At 38.2% G+C, this 17203-nt stretch overlaps 1 protein-coding gene across 1 annotated transcript in view; it reads right to left on the reverse strand.

Moving 5' to 3' along the window:
• LOC134756199 (insulin receptor-like) overlaps positions 1-13908 on the reverse strand; it is a 126814-nt gene extending 112906 nt beyond the window's left edge. Inside the window, 1 exon segment of the mRNA XM_063693028.1 lies at positions 13687-13908. The gene's annotated coding sequence lies outside the window, so the exon portion shown is untranslated.
• Positions 13909-17203: the final 3295 nt, after the last annotated feature.

Consider the following 17203-nt stretch of genomic DNA (forward strand, 5'->3'; position numbering starts at 1 on the left):
GAAATAATTCGTGTAGTTTTGAAAATTGGTACAGTTATACCAATTTTTTCTTTCATAGCATATATTTCCGGAAATATCACGTTTATCAAAAAAATGTTCTTAAAGACTCATATTCATTTTAAAAGACCTATCCAATGACACCCCACACTATATGGTTGAACCATGGGTCCAAAAAATATGAAAAAAATCGTGAAAGTAAAGCTTATTAGACTTTAAAGGAAAACTATAGCAAACCTGATCGATTAAGTCACTTTTGAGTTTTTGCAAATAGTATATTTTGCCGGGCGGGTAACTACGGAAGTACGAAACCATACACTGAGCATGACCCGACATGCTCTTGGCCGGTTTATTTTTATTTTTGATCAGCAGGTGACTCAACTTGCTTATTCTATACAAAAAAAATTAGTTATGATTACGAAGAAACATCGTTTTCTTATGTCGTCTATTTTTCATCTCTTTGTTAACTTAAACATCCTGTAGCTCCTAAAGTATTGATCGTAGAGTAAAAATAATTATTAACTAATTTGTAGAAAATTTTATGTAGAAACTTTTGTTCGAAGTAATTATAATGCTATTCGTACAGATATTCGAGATACGAGCAAAAATCTGAAAAAATATACCTTCAACCCCCCCCCCCCCCCCCCCAGCTCACCCTTAGTATGTTCATCTGGACACCACAAGGTACAACTATACCAATTTTCAAAACTACACGAATTATTTCCGCAGATTTCTTTAATTTTCTTTGGTTAAAGGCGAAGCGTTCATATTTGGGTCAAACACAAAAGTGTGTTCACGTCTTTCCTGTAGACATACCCAAAACTTAAGGGCTATTAAGGTAAATTTTCTTATTTAACCCTTATCCACATGAAAAGGTACTCCTTTTATTTGGTTAAGGATGATAAAATCATTACCTACATGCCACAAGATGTCAACTATTGTCCACCGGAGAGAAAACTTATGCGTTCGTCAGAATTGTAGTGTAGGTAATGATTTTACCATACTTATCCAAATAAAAACTTTTAACAAAAAAAAAAAACCGCCGAAAAAACTGAAAAGCAAAAAATAATAAACATTTTTTATTTAACCTTAATAACTACACCACACACACACTACACTACACTATAGGCTACGGAGACTGCTTAACATCAGGCGGGCCGTATGCTTGTTTGCCACCGACATAGTATTTAAAAAAAACTAGGTCCTTAAACTAATGAAAGTATTCCCAAGTAATTTTGAGTCGGCGCCAATCAATCAAGTTCTTCATTTTCCGGTGAAGGGGCGTGCCCCGGCGCGCATCACGCTTTGCGTAATTAATTAATTTGCTTGTTTGGCGCCGACTCAAAATTACTTAGGTTTACTTTCATTAGTTTAAGAACTTAGTTATTAAGGTTAAAAAATAAGGTTTATTATGTTATGCTTTTCAGTTTTATCAGCGGTAATTTTTTTTTGTTAATAAGTTTTTATTTTATATTTTTTGTGGCTATAATCTACTCATTTTCAAATTTATATGGGACCTACTTCAGGGTATAACCCTTTCCAATAAAAAAAGAAATATCAAAATCGGACTACTCCGTAAAAACTTATGCGTGGTCATACATAAAAAATAGTACTACATTACTACAGAGGCCGTGAAGTAAGGGGTTGCCGGCCGAATAGAACAGATAGTTATGAGGCCGGCAACCCCTTTTCACGCCGAGGTATGTACCTATAGTGCTTTTCTCAAACAGTCAATGAAATAATAATACAAACATGATGATGATGATGATGATGATTGTTTCATGTCGTAATGTGATAGGTTTCAGTGCGTGGAGTTTCGAGGAGTTTCTTTTTTGATTTTCATTGTGTTTTTTTTTTTATATTACTTTAGTATAGTATAGGATTTTATAAAGGGGAACGAAAATTTTATTATTTTTGCGCTACGACGCATGGTTTAGGAGATACAGGTCTATAAAGTTTTATTTTTGTTTTTTTAGCATGTTTAACCGCTTATATAGTACTATAGATTTTTTTTTTTAATTTTAATGTCGCAAGTATGCTTACAGAGAGAGTAGTCGTTGGCTGTATGTGTGTCCTTTGTCAGTCTAATCTTAGTGAGCAAATTTAAAAAGTTAGAGCATCGGATGTACGTTTCATACCTACTCCCTACATTACTTCTTGGCCTAGGTCAAGAAGTAATGTAAGGAGCCAAAAATGAGTAACTTCACGTCTTCATTTCGTGACATTAACGCATACATTTCGGAGTATATTAAAGAAAAAATTTAAAATAGAACTTCAAACATTTCGATATAATATATTTCTTGTTTAAGGAGACTATTCAATGCAAATTAGCCAACGATGGCGTTTCGGAACGTAATTTCGTCGCGGCATCTGTCATATTTCCGTCTACTTAAATACGCTGCAGCGTCGCCTCTGCTTTGTGATTGGTTGGCCAATCAGCTCGCCGCGGTCAAGAGGACTAAACAAAACGATAGCTCAAATTAATTATTTATTTTATGTTATACCTATAGTAGAAACAATTGCTTCATTAGTCAGAAACGCGCATGTGTCACCCTTCATATAGCAACATCCATAGACTACGAAAACCGCTTAGCGTTGCTTGTTAGTCTCTATCAGGGACCGGCCCGCTATCCCTTATCGGGGTTTTATAAGGGTATTGCATAAGGCTTAACTCACCATACCCTTTGCCAGACGAAACCCTTTGTTTTGCTTTTAAAAACCCTTATATAAGGCTACCACATTTGAGTAATCGGTAGCCCAAATACCCTTACAAAACCCTTATCATCCGCTCACCAACACCTTGCATATTGCTTATAAGGGTTAGCCTTATAAAGGGCTTCCCTTTTAGCATATAAGCGTGCTAATTTAAGTCGTCTACCTTGTTCATAAAGCACACATTACTTCGAATCCGAACGATCGTCGGCGGCGACGGCGGCGTTCTTTGACTAGGCAAGTATTTTCTTTCCTTTTCATACACTACCGTAGATATATACTAATCCTGTCTCTTTCACGCAAAGGGAAACCTTTATAAAAAGCGCTTAAAGATAAGGGTAACCCTTATTAAGAGCTAGCCTTATTTTTGGTTAGCTTTTCGGTAAGGGTTAGTCAAAGGTAAGGGTATGAATGGGCTTGCAGCTCAAAAGGGAAAGTCTTTCAATGTGTTAGCCGTGTTTAAGTGTCGCCCATTGAAAGGGTTTTATCGCGGAAAGGGTTGTCCGGTCCCTGGTCTCTATAGGCTACGGTGGCCTTAATCGAGAAAAAAAACTGTCTTAAAATTGAATTGAGCAAGGAGCAGGCACCAGGGCCTCATGAGTTACGAGGTGTCGTTGACCAACCCGCCGGGCCCCGGTGGCCGGGGAGGGTACGAGTTCATATGAAGGTATCCGCTCTCGTATCTTAGCTGTATACGAGTACCTACTTTTGGTTTGTTTATCTATATGATTCTACTAGTTGAAAGTATTATTATTTTTGTCTCGTAGAAAAAGTATTGTATACAATAGTGATATAATCAAGCTGTTCAATCTCGTACCTTGCTTAAGCAACTCAGCAAGCTTCGTTGTTTAAACACGGTACTCGACTCGAATGAAAAGCTGTCTATTATATCACGATTGTATACAATTAAAAAAGGAAAACGTAGAAATACTAATAAACCAAACAAGCTATTGCATTCCCATTCACATTTCCGAAATAAAGCCACACCATTAGTTAATACAAACATCAAAGAACTAATGTCCGCAACAATGAGTTGTAATTTCATTGATAACTGCGAGATTTCATTGATAGAACCGACAACGTGCATGAAGTTATCATGTACATAATTGGCGTGGGAGCTGGAGTAGTTCCCACGACACCACTCACAGGAAAATATCGATTAAAAAACAAGTTAGCCATATAATTGTTGGCTATTATTAGCAGCTAATCCTGGTAGATTACGTAAACATACGACGTTTGTTGAATGAACGAATCACCGGTCAATCAACACACATTAGTACATTTCGATGCTAGTGCGGAAAGTATGTCATTACTGAGAGTGACATATCCGCACGTGTATCGAACGACGTTTTTTTAATACAGTTGCGAAAAAATAAGAAAAGCAACAAGTAAGGAATGGAATTCGAAACTTTTATATTATTAATTCTGTGACATCATTGACATTGACATTATGAAGAGGTGTTTTTCTAGCTTTTATTCGACTAGAATAGATTTTGTTATTATTATTGAACCCACTTCAATGAAGGTTTTTTTTTTTAATGCATGATCTATAAGACAGAAACAATTGTAAATATTATTATTACCTAAATATCGTTATTTACGATTATTTGTGTATCGTATATTTATAAAAACAATATCAAATGTTGCCTTTGGAAACTTAAAACATTCATGCAGTAAGAAAAAACGCCTCTTCTTTGACAGTCGTTCCGTTCCATTCAGACAACTTATTAAGAACGGTTTTTCAACATTAAAAAATTAATGTGTTATGTGTTACTTATAATGATGAAGAGGTAAGTAATAAAATATGAAATATGCTTATTTTTGCATGTTGATTACGACGTTTCAAGGAAACTTATATTAAAACTCATCAATAAGTAGTCATGAATTGGAACAAGTATAAATTTTTAAAAAATGGGAAAGTAAAAAGCACTAGTTCGCGAAAACCAACTTGCCGCACCTTAAACAGCCACGAAAAGTAGAACTTTTTGAGCAACTGTATTAAAAAAGCATTTTCAGTTCGAAAGTCATTAACGATGACGATTTTGCTAAATCTTTACAAGGCCTCGCTTCGCATGAAAAGCGAAAATCAAAACTTTTGCCTAATAGTCTGCTTCACCTTTCATGTGATATAGGCTAGCTTCCGCATTTTCAGGCCAAGTATTATCGAAGTTAAATGTCAATTGCATTGCATTATGTAAAAAATATTTTACATACATACATACATATAATCACGCCTGTTTCCCGGAGGGGTAGGCAGAGAGCAGAGACCACGGATTACCACTTGCTACGATCCTGACATACCTCTTTCGCTTCCTTCACTTTTATAACATTCCTCATACACGCTCGCCGGTAGGGTGCTCTTGGCCTGGCCTTTCTTCAGGATTTCCCCGATCTGATCAGAGAAAGTGGTAAGAGAATTAGCGCCTAGAATTGGCGCCATTTACGTTTTAATCGGAAAAAAATTTAAAACCATAGACAATCCGATCTTAAATTGGGATGTGTCTGAAACGCCCTTAATGTATTCGCACCTGAAACTGAATGAATGAATGTACGTCGTTTACCTATATATATCTGTAAATGATTTGTTCTAAAGAAATATACCCATAATAAACCTACATTTCTTGTGTTTGACTTTCCTCATAGTCGAAATGAAAAGTAGAGTGTTTAACTCGGGTAAAAGTAACCATGACCGCGGGCCAGGAACAGATTTCCATGACCAATCGCCTCCCGGGCGAAAACTCGTATAGTTAACGGCTATGTATGATGAACCCTCGTGAACGTCAGCTGCCGCTCCGTTGGTGGGTTGAGGAATGGCAGCAAATAAAGTCTATAAAAAAAATTTGTCATCGCCTCCCGCTTGATACTTTGTCAGATGATAGTTTAGATGCTATAGTGAATAAACAAAATCGTCAGCCGATTGTATCGCTGTGGGAAGACTGTCAGCTGGTCACATGAACATGTTATAATAAATAAAATTATTTTCAGTCATCGGCGTCATCGCCTCCCGTTTGATACTTTGTCAGATGATAGTTTAGATGCTTTGTAAACAAAACAAATCGTCAGCCGGTTGTATCGCGGTGGAAAGACCGTGTTACGTGTTTCGGTGGCTGCCATTCCTCAACCCACCAACGGAGCGGCAGCTGTCGTTCACGAGGGTTCATCATACATATATACGAGTTTTCGCCCGGGAGGCGATGACTGACGAAATTTGCGCCTGGCTCGCGGTCTATAATATCTCGGATGATGTGGTTCACTTTCCACCCTAGGTTAACAATCTACTATTGTTTTGACAAATTGCAGCTTGCATCTGAAAAAAGGAAGTTCAGTTTGTATCTTAATACAAAAATGTATTACCCTTCTTTCTCTCTAATTCGGGCTTTCGGCCGACCGGCCGAAAGCCCGAATTAGCTGAAATCCTCCTACGGTGAAGATAGATGCAAATTCTGAGTTGTGTCGGAGACTCGGAGTGAAGCTCTCGATGAGTCAGCAAGCATGTTTCGATTACTAAGAGCCAAGATAATTTAGTTAGCACGTTGTGTCCTGGGTCGAACTCCGTATTATTGTATAAACTAGCAGATTGTTAAGAGACTTAGAGATAGAATGACGTAAGAAGTTGTTTTTCTTTTGTGGGAAGATAGTGTTTCGGTATTCTCACGATACCTTACCTGCTTAATTTTAAATAAGTAATAGTTATTTGTTATGCAAGGCTGCAAAGTGGTTATTTGGCGTGAGTGTTGAAATTGAAAGCTGAGCGAGCGAAGGAATCTAAGATTGAACCATGAGGGAAGCGAATAGTTCAAAGATAGATTCCTGAGCATAGCGAGGCTATTAAGACACGAGTCGACAAATAATTTTGCAGCCGTGCGGAACACACAACTTTCCACCTCACTACAGCGAGGAAAATGCGAGATGCAAGAAAAAAAAACAAAAAAAAACATTTAATTTTGCCCTCTATTTAACATATCAAATTTAAGACATAACACATTCAAATTCAAACAAAATAAACAAGAGAAAAGCACACATATTCATCGTGTTCGAAATTCAAATGACTTTTGCACGCTAGCGGATAAAATAGACTTTTGCACGCAGGTTACGCACTATAAACAGGTTTTCCGAGCGAGTGAGGTGAAAATATGTTTTCTTAATAGCACCACAAGCAAAAAAAAATTAAGAGAAAAATAAAAATATCAAGAATATGAATGGGAAGGCGTTCTCATCACTAGGAAGCGATCTCTTTCAGTTTTATTGAGCAAAATTTTTCTAATTTCGAATATTTACTAAACGGACTAGCCGATAGTGACTGTTTTCTCTTAAAGTAATATCAACAATTTAGCTATTCACGGTGGCGACAGTTTGAGTTTATGGAGGTAAACAGCCTAATAATAAAAAATGGCCGATGCTACACGTGGAGTGCATATGGCGTTTTGTATCGGTGACTAAAATAACTGTCAGGAAAGCGACCCTTGGCCTTGGGGATCCGTAATGTTTGTAGCAGATACGTGCGAGAAGATATTACGTAAGTAAGTATACTCAACCGTCTACACTGTAGGATGTTTACTATACAATACACCGACACACCACGAGGTTACCGTTTGCCGCATTTTCAGTAATAACATGTCCTGAGTTCATAATTTTCGATTAGGTTTAAACAATTTCCCGCGTTTTCTGTTAGGTACTGCAGGTAGATATGGGTATCTTACGAGTAGGTATAAGTAGTAATGACCTAATAAACGTATTCTTTTTTTTATTATGAACAGTACAGATCAGTAAACTTACTCTACAACTATCTACGAAGGGATCGCAGCAAAGCGTTTCCCGCGTTTTCTGCAACCGCAGGCATGGGCATTGCACACACCCGAGTTGTTTACGACGCGCACTGTCGTAGGGTTCAACGACCGCACGCCGCACCACGCCGCCATATTTTGGTAATAAATAATAGAGCAGCGCAGCGTACCACGATCGATCAGACCGTGGTACAGTGCGGCGGCGCGATTAGCTTCGTCTTGCCTTCTCCTGCCTCGCTCCCAAAACATTGCACCCCTACACCCGCGTTGCACTGGGGTGTCATTGTAATCGCATGTTCAGTTTATCGTTCAGACGTACTAGATACCAGAATATGGGCGATCTCTGATTAAGCACAGTGGTAACGGATTATGAGGTAATTTTGAACTGGTAGGCCAAAATCCAACTCGCCTCTGCTCGTCGATGACAATACACGAGCTGCACTACACGAGGCCTTGCGCGTACGAGGACGCGAGACAGAGGGGTCCCTTTACCGACGTTTTTACCTGTGTTCATGTTAGATACGGAGGCGCATTGATGTTCGTCGAAATTTAATATATGTACGTCTCCAATTTAGGATGTCTGTATCTATAGCATATCAAGTTATATAGTTATTTTTGATTTCCTTAATATGTACATATTATACATCACATAGGAATGTTGATGCAAATATCGTAGAATTTAAAGCGTAGGTCACCAACTTTAGTACAGCTATCCTTATCAAAACATTTTCTATACATGGTTATTGAGGTAGGTTATTTATACCCTAAATATAGGCTGTACGGAACTAGTCGGGAGAACAGCGGCCGTAGCACGTTCTAACAAGTACCTATCATAGTGACAGGCATAGTGACAGGCGATAAAAATGGAACCATGCTGCCCCCGCAGGTGTATACCAGATCATACGGAACACGGAACGGAAGTAACAGTCTAAACTAAAATAACGAAGGTTTTAAAAATTCATTTAAGTATTTATTATTATATATTTATGATATAGGAGGCAAACGAGCAGACGAATTGCCTGATGGTAAGCGGTTACCGTGGCCCATGGACAGCTGCAATACCAGAGGGGTTGTAACTTGTAAGTGCGTTGCCGGCCTTAAAGATGGGAGTACGCTCTTTTCTTGAACTGAATTTACCGAGTCCGTCCATGTTGAGAGAAACCGCTATTGTTTTTAAAAACTTTGTTTAATTGCAATGGTTTTTTCAACATTTGCCATTTACTCGTAGCATATAATTAAATAATAGATAATAGATTATGCTGTTTAAGGCTTGAGGAACTCCTTGGCTTGGCTGGCCTTCGAGTTTCTTCCAAGCACGCAACCTGCAGCCCTGCACTAAGCCGAAATGGCAGAGCCACGGCCGAGCATATGCCGAATATTGCTGAAACAAGTGCAAACCAAGCAAGTCAAATGTTTGTAAACATTGCACAATCTATCCCGATTATATCCTAGCGCTTGCCTTAAGTGCAATTTAAATGGAAATGGTAAATAAGTTAGGTCCCTATACATATATATATAAAGTAAAAAAAACAGAAACGTTGAACTTTCAATGTCTTGCATAGGTAAATTAGAGTAGGGTAGGACGGGGAGAATTGCATCAAGTTATAATTGAAACAAGTAAAATTTCTTGAAAAGTACGTACTTGGGGACGATTGAAACGTTTCAAATGTCCCCGCGTTTTTCTTACAAATATGTAGTTGATTATTGATATTTAGACTTCTTTTTTAAATAATATATGCTTTGGGAAAAATGGAGTGACAATGACAATGATTTTATTATGGTCATGATTGAAACATTGTTATAATTGAAACTTTTGACTTTTGTATGAAACTAGTTAATCTCATTGAATACCGTAATAGTTATTTAAAAAAGATTAGAAATAACAAATAATTTTCAATTTGCCGATTATATTTAGGTATTTGAAACGTCACACACCTATGGGGTCAATTGAACCACCCTTCCACATTCTCTTTAATTCCCTATCATTACGTAACCATGTGCGATAAGCTTTTCAAACACATTTTATTTAAAAACTAAATAAATAACCTTTGATAATACAGGCACGCACATACCCTTCTAACTGTAAAAATAAAATAGTTACAGGCGGTTAAACAGAGCCAGAGAGAACTTCGATTTCGAGTAAAATGAAAGATGGTACACATTTTCCGGCGGCGGTTCCTCGAGGTCCCCAAATGTCAAACGTGTGGACATGAAAAAGAGACCTTTAATTAACATACAAACTTAATTTCAGGACTGTTCCAGAGATTTCGAGGTTTGTCCTATTACGATTGTGCTATTTTACGTATTATTGTGTGTTGTTTTCAGAATATTGTCCTGATAAGACATTATGTTGCTTGCACGCGTTCGCTTATCGTTCTCTCCACATTTTTATTTTCAATGCCGTAATTTTTCACGCTGAATTTCTTTGGCAGCCTATTGGCAGGTATTTAAATATATGTAAAAACATATAATACATACATGTAAGTAAGAAGGGAACCGCTAATGGCATGGTTAATTTGTCTACTGGAATATCCCCCAATGAAGCACCGTAAACACGATCATTTTGTTGATTGTGGCTATCTTGCAATTGAAACAGATGTTTTCGTCGGAAGAAATTTCTTCGCCCTCATGCCAAGCTAGCAAGTCCCTGCATTTTTTCACTAGATTTTTTCTGGGCATCTTTTTTGGCTCGAACAGATGGTTTTCGACCAGGTTTGAGCCCGATTCTTTAAGATCCTGTTTTTTTAAATCGCTTAATGGTCCGAGATATGAACCTTACATAAATATCTAAATGTTTTAGCGTCTTAAATATCTCGCACGGTCGGAATTTTTGCTTGTATACATTTACAACGAGCTGGCGTTTTGCGTCCATGTTCAAAACAATATCAATCAAGCTCACGTGTAGAAATCATAATAGAAAATAATAGAGTTAAAAAAGGTTCCGCTATATTTAAGTAAAATGGCATTACAAAACTAGGACACTTAATCTGACCAACCCTGTAATATTGTAATCGCATGAGTAGACCCGGAGCAGCTAACAACCTTTTACCTAGTACTTTTACTTTTTAATAGGATCTCGTACCCAAAGGGTAAAAACGGGACCCTATTACTAAGACTCCGCTGTCCGTCTTTCTGTCTGTCATCAGGCTGTATCTCATGAACCGTGATAGCTAGACAGTTGAAATTTTCACAGATGATGTATTTCTGTTGCCGCTATTACAACAAATACTAAAAACAGAATAAAATAAATATATTTAAGGGGCTCCCATACAACCAACGTGATTTTTTTGCCGTTTTTTGCGTAATGGTACAGAACCCTTCGTGCGCGAATCTGACTCGCACTTGGCCGGTTTTTACTAGTAGGTTCGTGAAGAAATTTTGGCAAACGGTAGGGACTGATCCTCAAAAATTTCATTGTTAAGTAAATATAAAAGATTTACCTGTTCGAGCAGGTATAAAACCGTTTCTTTTTATAATAGTAGGTATCAGCCGTGTGCTTGACTTGATGTTGTTCGGGGGCGTCTTCCGTCATCAAAAATCTCGGGACCCGGATAATTTTTGACGAATTACCATAAAATTCAATGCTTCATTCTTTAAGAATGTGTTTCGAAAATCCTTTCATATTTTAAGGTACGTACCTACTCATAAAAATTCCTATGAAACATTGTTCCTGTAATGCCCCTATTTTATAGCTGTAGGATAAATGTGTATATATTATCCAGAAAACTAATATTGTCGACTGTTCGCCAGAATTCATCCCTAAGAATCATTAGATGAGAATAAAGTAAAATTACGACATAGATGAATTAATTATATTAAGTAAAAGGTGGTTTCAGCCGTTGTCTCACCAGGCACCCATAACCCATGACCTTGCGGGTTTTATTAAGCAAGCTCGTTGTTTCATAATAAATTCATGCCTACAATAATAGTTAATAGTCCGCCTGGCTTGAAATATGCTACAATTCCACATAAGCCGCTATAAGTTGTTGCGTAGTAAAAGTACGAACAAAATAGGTAGGCATTTAGGTATGTACTTACCTATTTATTATTGCGCATCAAGTTTACGACGGCTCATATATCGCTCAACATTGCCAAATTATACAAAAATAAAATCAGAGCAATATTAATTAGCTTCCCACAAGGGTGCACACGCATCTTAAGAAAGCTTGGGCTTTGATTGTTGCCTATATTTATATTCGTATTCTCAATTAAAGATACGTGTGTGATGGCCATATACTATGTGCATGACAATCCAGTGAATTTACCACAGATAAAATAAATTTAGTTTTAGGGTAAATAAATATGACCGTGAATGACGATTGACGACACTCACGGCGTGAATTAGGTGACCAAAATCCAATCTCCAGTTCTATTGGTCTACTCTCTTGGATCGACTTAGTTTTCTATTCCTACGTACCTTTTTCAAGGTTAAAAAATATATAAAAAATGTGACAACAAGAGATAGTTAAGTAGTAGTAGTACGATATAAGGCTACCTTTCCACTGAGGCGGAGATGAGAGAAGACATGCGGGAATCAAAAAAAAACGGGTAATCCACATCTCTTCTCCGCTCCGGTGGAGGCGCGGGATTACAACTTATTGCTCCTCTACACGATGGCCCAGCGTAGGCCAGTCCAAGGGATACAGCTATGCGGTGGTATGAGTATGAGATCGCAATATCACTTGCTCCCTCTAACGCATTAATGCGTCCCTTGGACTGGCCTACGCTGGGCCATCGTGTAGAGTAGCCATTACAACCAATGCTATTATTGGTTGATTCCTGCACGTCTCCTCTCATCTCCGCCTGAGTGGAAAGGCAGCCTAATAAGCACTTATTAGTGTGATGAGGTAGGTAGGTAGGTGAATTTTCATAGAGAGTAGACTGCGTTGGTAGAGAGAGCGAAGTACCTATTTATTGCAGTCGCGAGATTATTACATGTTGATAGGAACATGGTTTGATAGCAGCTTTGAGTCTTATTTTATTTTTTATTTTATTTTTAAAGCAATTACCTAACAGTAGGTAGGAATCGTTTTTATCGTTTCAACTGCGCTTCGTTCATAAATTTCATAATCAGAAACTGTTTTTACAACAACACAAGCCTTGGGCGCTGTAACCTTACCTACCTTAGGCATAGACGTTTTCACCTAACTATCTACTTACCTATCAACTTTGTCTCGCGTCTACAAGATTTCCTGTTTCGGTTTTACATTTCATTCAAATAAATGAATACACAAGTGACCTAGGTCGTCCGCTTACGCAGCGTACACTCGTAGGCGAACAACACGCGAACGCGAAGCGAAGCGATGCGGCGCAGGGTGAATCAATCCTTTGATGCCTATAGAAGCATAAGTGTCCTACGTGCCCTACGTGGGCGATCTCGCTGCGAACGCGAACGCCGTGGGCCCGCCGCGCCGCGCCGCACCGCTTCGCTTTGCAATCGCGAGTTGTTCGCTTACGTAAGACGCAGCGTTAGTTTACTGGAGACTGGAAGGTCGAATTAATTTAATGAATCTTCGCTTACCAAAAAGTAGCATAGGAACACTATCGACTGTTGATGTTCATAAAAATTAAAAATGTATTTGTTTACCTAAAGTGTACCTATTTTATTAACTTCAATAAAGCGAATAACATATTTGGATCGTCATAAACAAAAATAGTGAGTAGTTACTAGGTACGTAGATAACGTGGAACAAAACATTATTATGTAATAATAACTCTATTTTGACTTTGGCAATAAGTAAGTTCTTAACTAGTTAGGTACCTAACATATCTATTACCTATAAACATAATTTTCCTATGAACATAGGTAGAATGTTTTTCGACGCAGCAAAAATAGACAGTGAGATCGCTGCATTGGAGCGATTGTTGTTGATTCGTATCAAAACTAGCAAATAATACAAAATGGGCCTTGCCTACCTTGCAGGGCCGCGGCGCGAAGCCGTGCCGAGACAGCGGTGGGTACGGACGTTACGGAGTGCCGTGCCGACCGAACTCAGCGGAGAAGGGCAGTTGTTTACACCCAGCCTACCACGTGGAGAGCGGGCGACGGTCGATTGATACACACGATCACGTGGTTCTGTTTTTCCACCCGCGCCGTTTAACACAAGCGCTCTGCACTCGGCGGACCACAACGAACGAGATAAGCCTAGTTTTAAGTAATCAGACTGAAAACTAATATGAACCGGAATACTACCTGAGCTCGGCGTTTGCCGTGGCTGTCTCGCCGATCGCCAACGGTGCACAAATAATCCTTTCACTAAATGGTGTACAATTTTTCACTCTCCGTCACTGACACTGATCACTGCTTAATCTTCGTAATAACAACACAGTATTGTAAACACAGCACGCGATAATGAGCGAACAACATATATATATGAGTTATCGCAAAAGGCGCGCGCGAACGACTGAAGTGTAGAAAGAAGCAAGCCGGGGCCCGGGGGAGACGAGACGGGCGGGTCGAGCACGCGGGGGGCTGCGAGCGCGGCGCGCGCGGGGCCGCCGCGAGGGGCGCCGCAGTCGCTCTCGCTCGACCCAGTCACAGTCGTCACAGACAGACCCAGTCGAGGAATGCGGCTGGCGCGTTTGTTTCAGCTGGCCCAAACTGCCGAGCTCACGCCTCATCTTATGCAGCCGAGCAGGCCTTGCTTCAGACCATCTGGAACAATAATGTATGGTGATTTTTTTCATGTTCAGGAAAGCCAGAATACCTGCTCCCTGCACCGTGTTTTTTAGGGTTCCGTACCCAAAGGGTAAAAACGGGACCCTATTACTAAGACTCCGCTGTCTGTCCGTCTGTCACCAGTCTGTATCTCATGCATGAACCGTGATAGATAGACAGTTCAAATTTTCACAGATGATGTATTTCTGTTGCCGCTATAACAACAAATAATAAAAACAGAATTAAATATTTAAGTGGGTCTCCTATACAACAAACGTGATTTTTCTGCCGGTTTTTTGCGTAATGGTACGGAACCCTTAGTGCGCGAGTCTGACTCGCACTTAGCCGGTTTTTTTTAAATCAACGACTATATACTAAATCGTAACATCCTATACCTAATATGAACTTATATTTGTCAACTCAATAGTTCATACACAAAATAACTAACGGCAAGACGAGGTAGGAAGTAGACGCCACGGTCGCCCGTCCACTTGGCCGAGTTTCGATTTTCGATCCCTCGCACTCGCAACTCGCAACGCATCCTCGCACATATCTGTTCAAAACGCAGGTTTTTCGAAGGCTATGTAAATTGTAAAGATATCATAATTTTAATCGGATTTATGACTAGTATTGCATTTTCGTTCCATTTAAGTACATATACAGTATATATAATTATATACCTACACTTGACCGCTGCAAAGCACAGATCAATTAAATTAATTAAACTACATATTAAACTTCAAAAAGATACCATGAAAAAAAAAGATGTATTGACAATTGTAATAGAGACTGCGAGAGCAGACAATAAATATTTAATAAGGTCATGTCGGTCAGCAATTAATAAGGATAATTAATTGTAGGTAAGTATTAGGTACTCTAACTCAATTGTAAGTCGACACAGTAAGTTTATTGCCTAACTTTAGTTTTAGGTTCAATTGATTCAAGCATTTTTTACGAGTACCCAAGATTAGCCTATACTCGTATTTAATATCCACATTCCGCCTTTAATAGTAACAAATAATAGATTATACAAATAGGGCATAAAGCGACCCATTTTATCCTAGGCAATTTATATATTTTCAACCGATATGTCTAGGATAAAATGCCCGAATTATATAAGAGCGGCATCCCTATTGCATAGATTGCAGGGTAGCACCAACGGTCTCCTAAACGCAATTGTCGTCAGAGTGGACTGCCCACTGATGAGGCGTTGGAACCAATTACATGAGCCCAGCGCATCATCGAAATAATTAGTTTTTAGGTATTTATTGTTTTACTACATAGTGTACAGACTAACATAGATATAGGTAGCATATTATAATTTTTGTACTAACACTATATGGGTTCTGTTCTGTGCCTGAAATAAATATTTTCAATTTAAATTTTCGATGCGAATCACGGCGCGAAGCCGCGAACGTAGGTGTAGGTACCATTTAGAATGTTTTCTAGAGCGAATAACAGTCGTTTACTAGTAAAACAAGATAAAAAGTCTTCAGAAAACTTCAGCACACTCGGTGGAATCGTTTTTTGACAAAAAAAAACAGTGCTTCGCTTTCGCAGTAGTACCGCGAACGAAATACACTGAGGTTAGGTAGGTACCTACACAATATTAAACCTTATATATATCATATTTTAATAAATTGGAATACACCTCTGTTTACCCTCAGAAATTCTCACCAATTATTAAAATACTTATGGAGGTTCAAAAACCAAATTACATACAAGGTGTTTTTATTTAAGGCCTTTAATTTCAAGGGTGCATTCCTAAGCTTAAAGTAAGTAACTTTCTTAAAGAAACGGTATTCTAATTAAGTAATTAACTCCATTTTGGATATAATTAATGTTTATTTTTCCCCTAATAAGGCCCCTACGAGTGTGTACACTTGCTTTAGGGTTTAGGACCTGTTTACATTATTCATTAGTACTTAGTATGAGTTTATTTATACATTAGCTACTAAACGCAAGTAATATCTCGACCGATCAATATTCCAAATGTCATTGATAAGTCATAGTTTTCAATTATTTGGTCGATTTAAATATAATATCCGTGTTACGAGGTGAGGTCCAAAAGTTTCCGGCCTGGCAAAGAAAACAAGTGCATACATTTACAATAGTACATTTCGATGCTAGTGCGGAAAGTATGTCACTACTCTACGAGTATCGAGATATCTTGCCACGAGCCGTAGGCGAGTGGCAAGACTCGGGACGAGTGAGGAATGACATATCCGCACGTGTATCGAACGACGTTTTTTAATACAGTTGCGAAAAAATAAGAAAAGCAACAAGTAAGGAATGGAATTCGAAACTTTTATATTATTAATTAGCGTAACCTTATAGTATCATAGTTTTGCTTTTAGCTTTTAGGTCGTCACTAAGGAAGAGCGGTGTTCCTTAACACAAGTATTTATATACTTAAAAAGGGACACCAACCTGTATTTTGTTAAAAAAGCTTGTTACTAAATATATCATTTTTCATTTTTTCATTTTTATTAATTCTGTGACACTGACATTGACATTATGAAGAGGTGTTTTTCTAGCTTTTATTCGACTAGAAAGATTTTGTTATTATTATTGAACCCACTTCAATGAAAGTTTTATTTTCAAATGCATGTTCTATAACATAGAAACAATTGTAAATATTAAAACATTGTACTATTATTACCTAAATATCTATTTGTGTATCGTATATTTATAAAAACAATATCGAATGTTGCCTTTGGAAAGTTTGGAAACTTAAAACATTCTTGCAGTAAGAAAATACGCCTCTTCTTTGACAGGCGTTCCGTTCCATTCAGACAACTTATTAAGATCGGTTTTTTAACATTAAAAAATAAAAAAATAGCATTTCTATCCCCTTATAAAAGTATTCTGAAGACTTGTCCTCAAAATAAGGCGTAAACCGCATGGGTCACTTCATCGTCTAAAGAAAAATCTTCTTCCCCTTAAGTTCCGAAAACAAATAGTAGTCACTAGGGGCCAGGTCGGGACTATACGGTGGGTGGCGAATTTCCTCGAAGCCGCTTAATGCAATAGCAGCCTTGGGAATTGAAGC

The sequence above is a fragment of the Cydia strobilella genome, chromosome 3 (assembly GCF_947568885.1).
Source record: "Cydia strobilella chromosome 3, ilCydStro3.1, whole genome shotgun sequence".
Lineage (NCBI taxonomy): Eukaryota > Metazoa > Arthropoda > Insecta > Lepidoptera > Tortricidae > Cydia > Cydia strobilella.